Source organism: Anomaloglossus baeobatrachus, chromosome 5 (assembly GCF_048569485.1).
Source record: "Anomaloglossus baeobatrachus isolate aAnoBae1 chromosome 5, aAnoBae1.hap1, whole genome shotgun sequence".
Lineage (NCBI taxonomy): Eukaryota > Metazoa > Chordata > Amphibia > Anura > Aromobatidae > Anomaloglossus > Anomaloglossus baeobatrachus.
The window spans coordinates 117,967,281-117,982,756 of NC_134357.1; the positions used below are offsets into that span (position 1 = coordinate 117,967,281).

The window sequence follows — 15,476 nt, forward strand, 5'->3', positions numbered from 1 at the left end:
AAGGGGGGTGCCGGTGCCAGTGGAGAGTGGACGATCATGTGAGCACAAGTATGAGATTTGTATACTTGTGGCCACATTCTGATTTGATGTGTCCAGCCTCGGTCAATTCATTTTCATTGAGCATGTCTGTTCACCACGTGACCACATCTATGTAAATCGCATACTTGCAGCTTCATAACCTCCCACTCTCACCGCCGGCACCAGAGAATCCTGACAGCGTGCAGTGTGCACACTATGAGAATTCAGAAGGCTATAGTCACTGAGTGACACAAGGAGTGACTGCACGCTCATCACAAATTTGGACAACCCCTTTAATGCTCCTAACAACATAAATAAAAACATAGTAACCCTTAACTTGTCAGACGGCACAAGACTTTATTAAAGAGATTGTCCACTACTTTAACATTAATGACCTTTCCTTAGGATAGGTCACCAATGTCTGACTGGTTAGGGTCCGGCACCTGTCAACCCCGCCAGGTCCCTACTCTAGGTGTCGGTGGTGGCCGGAAGTGCTCAGTTCTGGTCCATTTTGTTTTCCAGACAGATCCGCTCTGTAACCCGCCGAAAAAACAATAAATTCTAAGAGGAATTGCAATGTGAAAACGACTCGCTGTTCAGTCTTTGGAGTTTGTTTTAACCGCGTCAGGTTTCCTCAGACATGAAGCGGCTGAAAGTGACCAATCCATTATATGGGCGGCTTCTGCTTGGATGCCGCTTACTAGTTTATTAAAAAAAATTAAATAAAAAACATTGGCAAAAAGATGTTGGAAAAAACGACCAAGAAGCAACAAAAAGAAAAAAAAATTGCTTCAGCATAAAATGACGACTGTCCTGAGGCGTCTTCTGTCTGAATAACTCGGGGGGGTTCACAGACATCTACAAGACGTGTGCACATACCCTGAGACTGCCCAGAGCCTTCAGATAGTAGTTAAGACCTCCATACACATTAACCTAAAGTTGTCTAAACCTTCCAATTTAGACAGGTTGTGCTGACAGTCCAATGTGTATGGGGTCTCTAACTCATGATTGTCGGGGGGAATAAGGATCCAGCATGTCCGATTACGGAGTGTAGATCCTATTATCCTCTAAATGATTAGCTGCTGCCAGAGATGTCTAGCAGCGGCTCTAATAGAGGACACAGGTACAATTAGCAGAATGATTGCTCCTGTATATGGGAGAGCCGAGCGAGATAGCTACCGGGCGAAAGATCAGGCTACAGTTTATGAAGGCTTTAGTCTCTTACTTATTTGGCTGACAGGCATGCAGACAGCTGTATTTATAGTCCAACACACTGACCCTATGTTTTAGGATCAAGACTGATAAGGTAAAGATTGCAACATCCACATGACCATCACCAGAACCACCATTAGTACAGTAAAACATCACCAAAAACACCCTAAATACTATAATACATCACCAGTTCATGAATACATTGCCAAGCTTATTACAGCAATCAAGTGCAGTGTCAGGTTAGACCCATATAAAATTGTATTGCATTAACGTGCAAGTCTCAGTATGTCCTTAAAGGGGTTATCCGGCTTATTTTGCTTTGTTTTTGTTATTTCACTATTGGGCTACATTGGGGCAGGTAAGTAGATAGCACACACCTACCTGCCCTGCTGTCTGCCCCTCACTCCCAGCTAAGAGTGGTCATGTGACCGCTCCTGCCATGATTTTGCTGCTTCCTGTGATGTCATGTCAACAGGGGCAGGACCTTGTTGACAGGCATCACAGCCACTTCATGTTGCCGCCCTGCTGGGCAGGTACAGTACGTGGAGTCCCCGCTCTCTCCCACACATTCTGTAGTGCAGTGGTCTAAGACACTACCAGTGGCGTAACTAGAGTTTGATGGACCCTGGTGCAAAGTTTGGACCTAAGGCCCCCCCAACTGTACACCGACACTCAGGGTACGGGATAGTGTGACTTAAACTGGGCTCTTTCCCTCAGCACTCAGGTTATCCATGTAGTAAGGTTCCCATATTGTGCCCTATTGAAGTAATGTGTCCATATTGTGCCCTATAGTAGTAATGTGCCCATATTGCCTCATCTTGTAGTAATGTGCCCATATTGTGCCCTATTGTAGCAATATGCCCATATTGCCTCTATCTTGCAGTAATGTGCCCATATTGTGCTCTTGTAGTAATGTTCCCATATTTTGCTCTTGTAGTAATGTCCCACATTGCCTCCTTGTAGTAATGTGCCCATATTGTGCTCTTGTAGTAATGTGCCCATATTGTGCTCTTGTAGTAATCTGCACATATTGTCCCCATATTGTAGTAATGTGCCCATTGTGCCCCCATCTTGTAGTAATGTGCCCATATTGTGCCCTATTGTAGTAATGTGCCCATATTGCCCCCATCATGTAGTAATGTGCCCATATTGTGCCCTATTGTAGTAATGTGCCCATATTGTGCCCTATTGTAGTAATGGACCCATATTGTGCCCTATGGTAGTAATGTGCCCATATTGCCACCATCTGTAGTAATGTGCCGATATTATAGTAATGTGCCCATATTGTGCCCATATTGTAGTAATGTTCCCATATTGTGCTCTTGTAGTAATGTGCCCATATTGCCCCCATCGTGTAGTAATGTGCCCATATTGTGCCCTATTGTAGTAATGTGTCCATATTGTGCCATCTTGTAGTAATGTGCCCATATTGTGCCCTATTGTAGTAATGTACCCATATTGTGCCCCATTGTAGTAATGTGCCCATATTGTGCCCTATTGTAGTAATGTGCCCATATTGTGCCCTATTGTAGTAATGTGCCCATATTGTGCTCTTGTAGTAATGTGCCCATATTGACCCCATCTTGTAGTAATGTGCCCATATTGCCCCCAACTTGTAGTAATGTGCCCATATTTCCCCCATTTTGTGGTAAATGTGCCCATATTGTGCCTTTAACGGTTGTCATTCTCCCATATCACACCGTCTGCATATATAAAATAAAATATTAAGTTAAGACTGTATATGCTAGGGTGATGTCCCCTATATAAATGTGTATGCAGATTAATTAGCATTTTGAGGGTAAAAGACTCCTTTAAAATGTCATCGTTCTTAGCAACACTTTGCCCTGCGTCTCCCAAGACTTCCCTCTTGTCTGGTCTTCTGCAGCACATACCGAAACAGTGCCCTTACAGGGAATCTGTCACCAGGTTTTTGCTCCCCCATCTGAGAGCAACATAATATAGAGACAAAGACCCTGATTCCAGTGATGTGTCACTTACTGAGCTGTTTACTGTCATGATGATAATATAATTGTTTTCACTGCTGCAGATCTAGCAGTTATACAGAGCTCATGAATATACTGGATTACCTGCAGCACGCCAAGTAGTCCTGTAATGATAAGCTACTGCTGATTAAACAGTGATTTTATCAAAACTACACTAAGCAGCCCAGTAAGTGACACTTCGCTGGAATCCAGGTTACTGCCCCTACATTATGCTGCTCACAGATTAGGTGGCAAAAACCTGGTGACAGATTCCCTTTAAGGCTATATGTGCACGCTGCAGTTTTTGTTGCGGTTTTTGGTGAGAGTTTTGTTGAACTTTCTCACTTTTGACTTCCTAGAAAAGTCTATGAGAAGTCAGATTTGCTGTGCGCACGTTGCAGTTTGTCAGAAGTTTTTTTGACAAATTTTTGTGATGTAAAAAGAAGCAACATGTTCATTCTTCTTGCGTTTTTGTCAACATTTGTCACCCATTGAAATCAATGAGGGGTTGAAAAACAGATGGCGTGCCCCACACTGAGGGTCAGCTGTCTGACTGCAACCAATCACAGCCGCTGGTGGGTTGGTCTATATCGTACAGTAAAATAAATAATAAATAAAAAGTCTTACGGTTCCTCCCCAATTTTGATACCCAGCCAAGATAAAGCTCCACATCTGGTTATTAGGCTCTCCCCAGCCTAAAAATATCAGCCAGCAGCAATCCTGAAAGTGCAGCATCCATTAGATGCGACAGTCCCGAAACTTTATCCAGTTCTTCCCGATTGACCTGGTGTGGTGGCAATCTGGGTAATAGGAGTTATAGCAGCCCATAGCAGCCACGAAGTCCTAGATTAGTCACCGTAGGAGTCTATGAGACACCCCCTCATCAGTAATCAGTAAATGAAAGTAAATAAAACACAAACACCTAAAAAAAATCCTTTATTTGAAATAAAAGACAGAAAAGCCACCCTCTTTCACCACTTTATTAACCCCCCCAAACACCCCTCCAGGTCCGACGTAATCCACACGAGGTCCTAAAATGCTTCAAGCACTGCTACATCTGATGTTCACAGCGAGCGCCATAGAACATGACTGCCCGCTGTGAGCTCCATGCCACAACTGAAGTGAGCTGCGTGATAAGCTGTGACGTCACTCAGATAATTTCTGGTCACAGCTGGAGGAATGTGACCTGTGACCGCAAATCAGGCCGCTGCGACTGAAGTGAGCTGCGCGATCAGCAGTGATGTCACTCCAGTGGGTCCTCCACTTGCAGCTCACTTCAGTCGCAGGCTCCAGGACACATGGACTCCCGGTGAGCAAATTACCCAGGTGACATCACTGTTTATTGCACGGCTCATTTCACTTGCTGTGTGGAGCTCACAGCGGGCAGTTATGTCCTATGGCTCTCGCTGTGACAGGACAAGGATGTAAAAGAGCTGAATCGCGTGGGACCACGTGTGGATTACGTCGGAGCTGGAGGGGAGTTTGGGGGGTTAATAAAGTGGTGAAAGAGGGTGGCTTTTTAGTCTTTTATTTCAAATAAAGGATTTTTTGGGTGTTTGTGTTTATTTACTTTCAATTAGATTAGAGATGAGGGAGATCCCAGACGCCTGCCATCGCTAAGCTAGGGCTTAGTAAGAGCTGTGGGCAGTTATTAAGTCCCTATTACTCACTTGCCACCACACCAGGGCAACAGGAAGAGCCGGACCCAGCGCCAGAAATGGCGTATCTTATGGACGCTCCACTTCAGGGGCGGCTATGGGCTGCTATTGTTAGGCTGGAAATGGTCAAATAACGATGGCCTTTCTCACCCTAATAATATCAGCCCCCAGTTGTCTGCTGTACCTTGGCTGGTTTTAGAAAAATGGGCGAAGGACCCCACGTCTTTTAAAAAAAAAAAAAAAATCAATCAAATAAATTTAAAAAAAAGCATGAGATTGCCTCTACTTTGATAACCAGCCAAGGTACAGCACAAGGTATAGCTGAGGGTTGCAGCCTGCAGCTGCTGCTGTTCCTGTCCTGGATATGAAAAATATCCAAGGGAAATCAAGGGACCCCATGGCATTTTTTTTACTCCCCAAAATTAAAAAACCCCGCAGATGGCCTATCAATTATCCTATTTTGTTTCTCCTTTATGAAAAAACAAAAACACGGCAAAATCGTACCATCATTACCAGCTTTTACTTTCTCACATTTGTCTGTGACAAGGTGCAGTTTTGGTTGCAGTTTGAGTGCAGAAAAAACTGCAGCGTGCGCATATAACCTAAGACAGTGTCAGCATAATGCTCCTCACTAATGAGAAACCACCCTAAGTTAGTCTAGTTTTGCACATCCGGCTTTTCGCCGGTTTGCTGGATTCGGTGCACGCCAGTACAGTGTATAAAATACAATGGCAGCGCGGCAACTTCCAGGTTACATGCTCTGGTCACATGACAGCATGTGACCGGAGCTTGTCGCGCTGCCATTGTACTGTATATACTGTACTGGCGTGCGCGGAATCCGGCAAACCGGCGAAAAGCTGGATGTGTGAAAGTAGCCTAAGGCTGCTTTCACATAAGCGTTTTTTTTAACTGCAGCATGAATGGATTTTTTGCCGCAAAACCGGATCCTTTACAAATGCGTTGTCATTTCAATTTATTTGCAATGGCATCGCGGCAAGATGCGGTCACGTGCGGTTGCGTGCGTCATAATCTGAATACGTTGTTTTGCGGTATTTTAACTTTTTAAAAAACGCGGTTTTAACCTCGGTCAAAGTACTGCATGTGACTGGAACCCTGATATTGCGGCGGTAGCTGAAATGTAGTTCAATGAGCGCCGGATCCACCACATTGTGATAGGCAGGGTCCTGTTTTCTACACTGAGCATGGCCAGTACAGAAAACTGATCTCTCTCTGCACAGGACCCGGTGAAATGTTGTCCCCCCTCTATAATGAGCCTTATGCTTCGCATTCTGCATACATGCTACCCCTTCTTCACATCAAAACCCCTCCATACTGAGCCCCTCCCATACTACCCCATTCTCCATCCCCCATTCGCTATACTGTGCACCACCCTCATTTTCTATCCCCCATGCTGTGCACCCCCATCCCCTGCACAGCTATCATGCCCCATCCCCCATCCCGCACACCCCCCATCCTCCACAAAGTCATCATGCCTCATCGCCCCATCCCACGCACACTCCATCATGCCCCATCCCGCGCACCCGCCATCATGCCCCATCCTACGCACCCCCCATCATGCCCCATCCTGTGCAACCTCCATCAAGCCACATCCCGTGCACCACCATCCTGCGCACTCCCATCATGCCCCAACCCCCATGCTGCGCACCCCCATCATGCCTCATCTTCCGATGCTATGCACCCCTCATGCTGCGCACACCCATCATGCCCCAACCTCCATGCTGTGCACCCCCATCATGCCCCGTTCCCCATGCTGCGCACCCCCATCATGCCCCATTCCCCATACTGAGCATCCTCATCATGCCCCATCCCCCATGCTGCACACCCCCATCAGGCCCTATCCCCCATGCTGCACACGACCATCATGCCACATCTCCATGCTACTCACCCCCATCATGCTCTATCCCCCATGCTGCTCAACACTATCATGCTCCATCCCTCATGCTGCACACCCCCATCATGCTCCATCCCACATGCTGCGCACCCCATCATCCTCCATGCCACATGCTGCGCACCCCCATCATGCTCCATCCCTCATGCTGCACACCCCCATCATGCCCCATCGCCCACACTGCACATCCCCATCATGCCCCATCCCCCATGCTGCGCACCTCCATCAGGCCCCATCCACATGCTGCGAATGCCGATCATGCCCCATCCCCCGCACCCTCATCATGCTCCATCCCCCATGCTGCTCACCCTATCATGCTCCATCCCCCATGCTGCTCAACACCATCATGCTCCATTTCCCATGCTGCGCACCACCATCATGCGTCATCCCCCATCATGCTCTATCCCCCATGCTCTGCACCCCCATCATGCTCCATCCCCATGCTGCGCACCCCCATCATGCTCCATTCCCCATGACGCGCACCCCCATCATGCTCCATCCCCTCCATCCTCCATGTTGCTCCTCCCCAGGCTGCTTGTTTGGCGCTGTCTTCCGCTGTTAATCGCTTACCTGCTCCTGGCGTCATCTCCCATCCTCCTCTGCGGTGGCGGCGGAGGCATCATCTCCCGTCCTCCTCTGCGGTGGTATGCGGAGGCGTCATCTCCCGTCCTACTTGGCGGCATAATTTCCCGTGTACCTCTGTGCGGCGCTGCTTCACGCTGCTGTGACCTCTGCAGAGTGAGTGCACCGCCGCACGGAGCCGATTGGCGCTCCACTGACTCTGGAAATGTCGGCGCACTCAAATCTTGATTTTTATTCCCGTGTCTTATAGCTGCCAATATAAATTACTGCGGCGCCCCCTCCCTCCTCCAAAGAGACGCCGGATTAAGGATTTTGGATGAGGGAGAAATTTTTTTTAAAAAAAGTATTTCTTTAAAGTTTTGGTATTGGGCTAGTGCCTAGTGGCAAATACGGCCCTGTGTGCTGACATATACTGTGCCGCCATATTGCTGTGGCTCCATGTACTATGCCGTCATATTGCTGTGCCAACATATTGCTGTGTCCCCCATATACTGTGCCCCATATACTGTGCTGCCATATTGCTTTGGCTCCATATACTATGCCGCCATATTGCTGTTCCCCTATATTGCTGTACCACCATATTGCTGTGCCCCTCTATATTGCTGTGTCCTCATAGACTATGCTGCCATATTGCTGTGCTGCTATATTGCTGTATCACCATATTGCTGTGCCACCATATTGCTGTGTCCCATATACTGTGCCCTATATGCTGTGCTGCTATATTGCTGCACAGCCATATTTCTGTGCCACAATATTGCTGTGCCTCATATACTGTACTGCTATATTGCTGTGCTGCCATATACTGTGCAGCCATACTGCTCTGCAGCCATATTGTTGTGCCACCATATTCCTGTGCCCCATATACATTGCCGTCATATTACTTTGCCACCTTATTCTGTACCGACATATATTATGCCACCATATTGCTGTGCTTCCAAATTGCTGTGGCTCATATACTGTGCTGCCATATTGCTGTGCCCCCATATTGTTGTGGCACCATATACTGTTTAGCCATATTGCTGTGCCCCATATACTGTGCTGCCATCTTGCTGTGCCAACATATACTGTGCCCTATATGCTGTGCCGCCATATTGCTGTACAGCCATATTCCTGTGCCACTATATTGCTGTGCCCCATATACTGTGCCGCCAAATTTCTATGCCACCATATTGCTGTGGGTCCATAGACTGTGCCGCCATATTGCTGTGCCACCTTTTTCTGTGCCACCATATTGCTGTCCTGCCATATACAGTTCTGGGGGTATACAGGCACTGGTATTGGGGGGACAAACAGTTCTGGGGGGTATACAGACAGCACTGCGATTGGGGGACAGACAGTTTTGGGGGTATACAGGCGGCTAAAACAGGAAAGTCCAGCTCAAATGATCAATTTCTTCTTTATTTCTTGAGAATTTCAAGTACACGGGACATCAAAACTTCCACAAGGAAACCTCTATAATGGGGAACGCATCAACGCGTTTCTGGTGTGTTTCCAGCCTTAATCATGATGCTACTACAAAGCAGCCCAGCTCCAGTGAAACACCGGGGAACTGATAAATGGACATTGAAGTGAGCACTTTCAACAAATTATTCACACAGCAAAAAAGAAGAGAAACCTCAGTAAAAACATACAAAATCTTATCAAAACAAATGAAGATATAAAATAGTCCATAGCGGATCAAATATACTATAGTGCAATATCACATGAATCAGACGTAGAAAATATATTTTTTTCAAGATTGAATACTGTATTTTATTGTATTGTATGAAAAGTATTAAATTGTTATACTACATCAATATATTACATTTTTACAATAGAATTTTATATTTAAGGGACTTCAATAAATGTGTATATTTGTAATATATTTTTCAATAATGGTATTTTTTATGAGTTCTTTTGTATTTTTGCTGTGAAAACTATATTAGACAAAATTACTCTGCATCCGCACACTATGAGCTATTTCTGATTTTTCATATTGCTGTGCAACCATATTGCTGTGCTGCCATATACTGTGCTGCTATATTGCTGTGCAGCCATATTCCTCTGCCACCATATTGTTGTGCCCCCATATACTGTGCTGCCATATTGCTGTGCCACCATATTGCTGTGCCACCATATTGCTGTGCCACCATATTGCTGTACAGCCATATTGCTATGCCCCCATATTACTGGGTCACCATATTGCTGTGCTGCCATATACTGTGCAGCCATAATGCTGTGCAGCCATATTGTAGTGCCGCCATATGCAGTTCTGGGGGGTATACAGCACTGGGGTCAGGGGACAGACAGTTCTGGGAGGGTATACAAGCAGCACTGGGGTTGGGGGGACAGACAGTTCTGGGTTTTATACAGGCAGCATTGGGGTTGGGGGGACAGACAGTTCTGGGGGGTATAGAGGCAGCACTGGGATTGGGGAGGACAGACAGTTCTGGAGGGTATACAGGCAGAGCTGGGGTAAGGGGGACAGAGTTCTGGGGGGTATACAGGCAGAACTGGGGTTAGGGGGACAGAGTTGTGGGGGTATACAAGCAATGCTGGTGTTGGGAGGACAGACAGTTCTGGGGGGTATACAGCACTGGGGTCAGGGGACAGACAGTTCTTGATGTATACAGGAAGCGCTGGGGTTGGAAAGACTGAGTTCTGGGGGGTATACAGGAAGTGCTGGGGTTGGGGGAACAGACAAGCAGCGCTGGGGTTGGGGGGACAGACAAGCAGCGCTGGGATTGGGGGGACAGACAGGCAGCGCTAGGATTGGAGAGACAGGCAGTTCTAGGGGGTACAGGAAGTCTCCTGGGGTTTGGGGACAGACAGTTCTGGGGGTATACAGGCAGCACTGGGGTTGGGGTGATGGACAGTTCTGGGGTATACAGGCAGCACTAGGATTGGGTGGCAGACAGTTCTGGGGGGTATACAGGCAGTGCTGGGGTTGTGGGGATAGAATTCTGGGGGTATACAGGAAGCACTGGGGTTAGAAGGACAGGCAGTTCTGGGGGGTATACAGGCAGCGCTAGGGTTGGGGGATAGACAGTTCTCGGGCGTATAAAGGCAGCGCTGGGGTTGGGGGACAGAGTTCTGGGGGATATACAGGCAGTGCTGGGGTTCTGGGGACAGACAGGCCTGGGGGGTATACAGGCAGCATTGGGGTTGAGGGCACATACAGCTCGGTGGGATGTTGGTGCTTCAGATCCTTTCTTCATCTGTGGGACGGGAGCTCAGCACACTAGCGCGCTAGCTCCGCCCTCAGATGAACTTGCCCTGGACGCAGTGCTCAGCACAGAACGCTACGTGCAGGTGTGGATTTAACTGCCGGCAACCAAGAAAGTGCGGCTTCCAGCCCAAGCACTGCAGTCCCCGCAACTCGGGCCGGGGGCCGCAGGATACATACCCGCCCCTGCCGACAGCGAGTGGGTGAGGATGCTGGCCCTGCCTGTCAGCCTAGTGTCAACGCTCGGCAACTAGCGCTGAGCAGTGACAGAGTGGGTGACAAGGGGAAAGTGCAGCACACAGCATACGCTGGGGGGTCCACAAAGATGGCGGCGATCTCCTCCCAGAGCTGTGATCAGGACAGCCCATGGAGCATGTCCAGGTCACAGCAGGGAGCAGACACAATGCTAGAGAATAGGGTCAGAGCGTGACTATCAGCCCTTATGGACAGGGGCTGCCATATTTGAGGTAACTGTCGTTACACACTGCAAATCCAAGTTGGCAGCCCCCAGTGGGGGCGGAGCCGAGCGGGGAAGTGTTGGGCTCCCTGCACACATAGCCAAGGTAAATATTGGGTAACTAAGCAAAGCACTTTGCTTGGTTACCCGATATTTACCTTTGTTACCAGCGTACGCCGCTTAGCGCTGTCTCCTTGCACACGTAGCCAGGGTAAATATCGATGTGTACCCTGGTTACGTGTGCAGGGAGCCAGAGAGATCATGCGCAGCGAAATCCTAAGGAAACGTTACATGCTGCATTCCTTCCGCCCGGCGGAAGCAACGCAGGTCCATTAGTCGCAATCTGTCGTCCATACAAGTCTATGGGAAGCAGCGGAATCCGTTAACGGGTTCCGCTGTTTTCCAAAACGGCGGATTGCGAATGAAGGAAAACAACGCAAGTGTGAAACTAACTTAATACAAAAATGAAAAATACGACACCTTCCCTTCAGAGAAAAATAACCCATGCATGTCCACAGTAGTCCAGGAAATGCGATATAGTCCAGGGAATCCTATGTAGTCCAGGGAATCCAATTTAATCCACAAATGGAAACCTGATAAACATAAAAAGGGAGAAATCAAAACAAGTGACTGTCCCACGTTCACCATTTTATTAGAAAGTAAAGTTTCCAGGTCTGATGTAGTCCAGCAGTTCCCACGGTGATACTCGATTACGTATATCAAAGACTATGGAGACTCAGAACAAGGCTCCATAGACTTTGAGCAGCAGCCACTCCCGACACCCGCTTCGTTCCGTGATACCCTGCGATTATGATGTTCGGTGACCCAAGTAACATCAATGTTTATCAGAATTGCCGGGTCACACAGAACACAGCGTCACCCAGACAGTCTAATGAACGGTGACGTTACTGACATCACCGCTAATCAGAAACTGCCCCCCTCAAAGATTTTATCAAGGGGTGTAAACTGAGGATTTGTAACCCACAGGGACTGCATAGAATTTGATAACATCATTATTATGTTGTCAAATATCATATAGAAATATTACAATTTTTTCACAAACTCTTGTTTTAGCCCCAATTTTTTTCCCGTTTGCAAGAGGTAACATGAAAAAATTGACCCTTCACTTTGTTACCCACGTTCTTCTGAGCACGTCGATTCCCCACATGTAGCCAGAAAGGTCTATTTTGGGCTTGAAAGGGAAGGAGCCACATTTCAATGTTGGAACACAAACTTGGCTGAAGTAGATGGCGAGGGCCGTGTCGCATTTGCAGAGTTCTTGACCAAAACAGCAGAAACCCCACAACTGACCCCATTTTGTAAACTGCATCCCCTACACAATTAATTTTTGAAAAATGATGCAGATGTGAAGTAGATATATGGGAAATGTTATTTATTAACTATTTGTGTGATATAACTATCTAGTTTGAGACCATAAAAATTAAGTTTGAAAATTGCAACATTTTCAATTTTTTGTCAAATTTTCAATATTTTCATAAATAAACGCAAATCATATCGACAAATTTACCACTAACATGAAGGACAATGTCATGAAAAAACATTATCAGAATCACTGGCACCCATTTAAGCAGTGGTCAGAATTGGAACATGAGGCTCGGTCATTAACGTGCAAAGTGGCTCAGCCCTTAAGGGGGTAAAGATATTAACCCCCAAACAATATGGAACACAAATGCAAATATTAAGTTACAGCTAAATTACTGGACCAACTTGCACCAAATTTGCCACATAGATAAATTCTGCACTTCAGAAGCTTTTAGACCGGGTTCAGTTCTCTAAAGGCCGCTTTACACGCAACGACATCGCTAAAGAGATATCGTTGGGGTCACGCAATTCGTGACGCACATCCGGCCTCGTTAGCGACGTCGTTGCGTGTGACACGCAGGAGCGACCGTTAACGAGCGATAATACTCACCATATCGTTGCTCGTTGACATGCTGCTCTATTCCCAAATATCGTTGCTGTTGCATGACGCAGGTTGTTCGTCGTTCCTGCGGCAGCACACATCACTGCGTGTGACACCGCATGAACGAGGAACCACATCGTACCTGCGGCCGCACGCAATAAGGAAAGAAGGAGGTGGGCGGGATGTTCGTCCCGCTCATCTCCGCCCCTCCACTTCTATTGGTTGCCCGCTTAGTGACGTTGCTGTGACGCCGAACGAACAGCCCCCTTAGAAAGGAGGTGGTTCGCCGGTCACAGCAACATCGCTAGGCTGGTATGTCTGTGTGACAGGTCCCAACGATGTTGTGCGCCACGGGCAGCAATTTGCCCGTGACGCACAACCGATGGGGGCGGGCACGCACGCTAGCGATCTCGCTAGCAAGATCGCTGCATGTAAAGCAGCCTTAAGACCGACAGTTCTGGAGATCGTCGCCAAAATAACAGAACACAAAAGCAAATGTCAATTTACGGCCAAAAAATTGAACAATCTGCCCCAAATGTGCTAGAAATAGAAAACAAAGTCAGATGCCGCCCTGAGTTGTCCGCAGATGCCAGGCGCTGATTATGAAGTATATGAATGTGTCATGGTGCACAGACTGGTGCTTTGCCCATACTGTATAACATATACAGAGTATATACATATAATATAAATTACCTCATTGTCCAGTGTAATCAGAGCCTATGAGTGTGTGATGTACAATGTAACAAGATGAAGTGTTTCATAGCTTATAAACCTCTCTGTTTTATCATTACAGAGAGCAGTCAGCACCATCCGATGTAAGTATTCCCATTCTCACACCCAGTTATATATTCATTCTCTGACCAGAATATTGTGAAAAATACGTAAAAAGACTGAACAACACAAATTCATCCCATTATACCTTGTAGAAATACTGATCCAACGAGTCCTCACAATAAATCCTCTAGTGCTCAGTATCCTAGAAACCACAGGGTCCTAAAGCAAAAGTTCCAATGGTGCCCACCCAGAATGATGGTCCCCACAGGTCCTAAACCGTGTGATAGCGCCACAGTCCCTCGCTCAGAATGACGGCCCCCACAGGTCCTAAACCGTGTGATAGCGTCACAGTCCCTCACTCAGAATGATGGCCCCTACAGGTCCTAAACCGTGTGATAGCGCCACAGTCCCTCACTCAGAATGACGGCCCCTACAGGTCCTAAACCGTGTGATAGCGCCACAGTCCCTCACTCAGAATGACGGTCCCCACAGGTCCTAAACCTTGTGATAGCGTAACAGTCCCTCATTTAGAATGACGGCCCCCACAGGTCTAAACCGTGCGATAGCGCCACAGTCCCTCACTCAGAATGACGGCCCCCACAGGTCCTAAACCGCGTGATACCGCCACAGTCCCTCACTCAGTATAATGCCAACACAAGTGCAGACACTTCAAAAAGAAAAAGTCTAGACAAATCTGTGCTCTCACCTAGCTGCGCTCCCCCTGCATCGTGCTCTGTGCAGCATGGGAACTGCGGCTCTGCACAGCTAGCGAGGGCTGATGAGGGAAGACAGAGCAGATCCCCCCCACTTACCTGCTGCATGGTCGGCCACGGCGGTGGGAGTGCCCCTGCACTACAGGCGGGGGGATGATGAGGGAGGACAGAACTGAACCCCCCTCTCATGGGTCGTGTGGTCAGCCGCTTCTGAGGGAACACCCCTACACTCCAGGCGGGGGGAGGGTGATGAGGAAAGACAGAACTGAACCCCCCTCTCATGGGTCGTGTGGTCAGCCGCTTCTGAGGGAACACCCCTACACTCCAGGAGATGAGAAAAAAAACTGCTGTGTGAATATTGTCTAATCATAAGTCATACAACGAAACTGAGCGACGTTTATTAAATGCTTCTGGAAATCTTACTGTAAACTGTTGTTTGTTTTTCAGCTGCAGGCGTCAAGTGCAGGTAAAAGTCTTTATTGTCAGTACATAACCTGCCTGATATAACGCTCGCCCATCTCCACCGGTCCCATAGTTACTGTATAGAGTGATAGAGCGCATACGTGTACTCCGCTCCATCCTATAGAGGCATTTCAGAGCTGGAGGTTCCAGCAGACAGATTCCCAGCAATCAGTAGAGCACTCCCTATACTGTGGAGTGGGGATGACTATTATGGGATGTCTCTTTTAATAGTTCAAATCAATTAATGGCGTTGCAAAATGTTCTAGTTTAACCCTTGCTTAACACAAATATTGATCTATTTTTCATGTACTATAGGCTTGGCAAGATTAATAAATTAGAGAAAAAACGTATGAAATATAGAGAGAACATCCTAATAATGTAAGTATAGAAATCTAATGATCTAATTTGAACAAACCTTATAAATTATAGTATAATATGTTTCCTTATCCCTGATGACTAATTTGTACAGCAGACATATGCGGATAACAGAAGAAAAAGGAGGACTAGAGCAACATGCTGAATCAATATCAAAAGATTTTTTATTTATACATTATGTTCAAAGTGCACAGTGCAATACAAT

At 47.2% G+C, this 15,476-nt stretch overlaps 1 long non-coding RNA gene across 1 annotated transcript in view; it reads left to right on the plus strand.

Annotated features, from left to right (window-relative positions):
- LOC142309767 (uncharacterized) overlaps positions 1-14,901 on the plus strand; it is a 30,612-nt gene extending 15,711 nt beyond the window's left edge. The window contains exons 2-3 of the long non-coding RNA XR_012753990.1: positions 13,741-13,762; positions 14,882-14,901. This is a non-coding gene — a long non-coding RNA (uncharacterized LOC142309767). The remainder of the gene's footprint in view (positions 1-13,740; positions 13,763-14,881) is intronic.
- Positions 14,902-15,476: the final 575 nt, after the last annotated feature.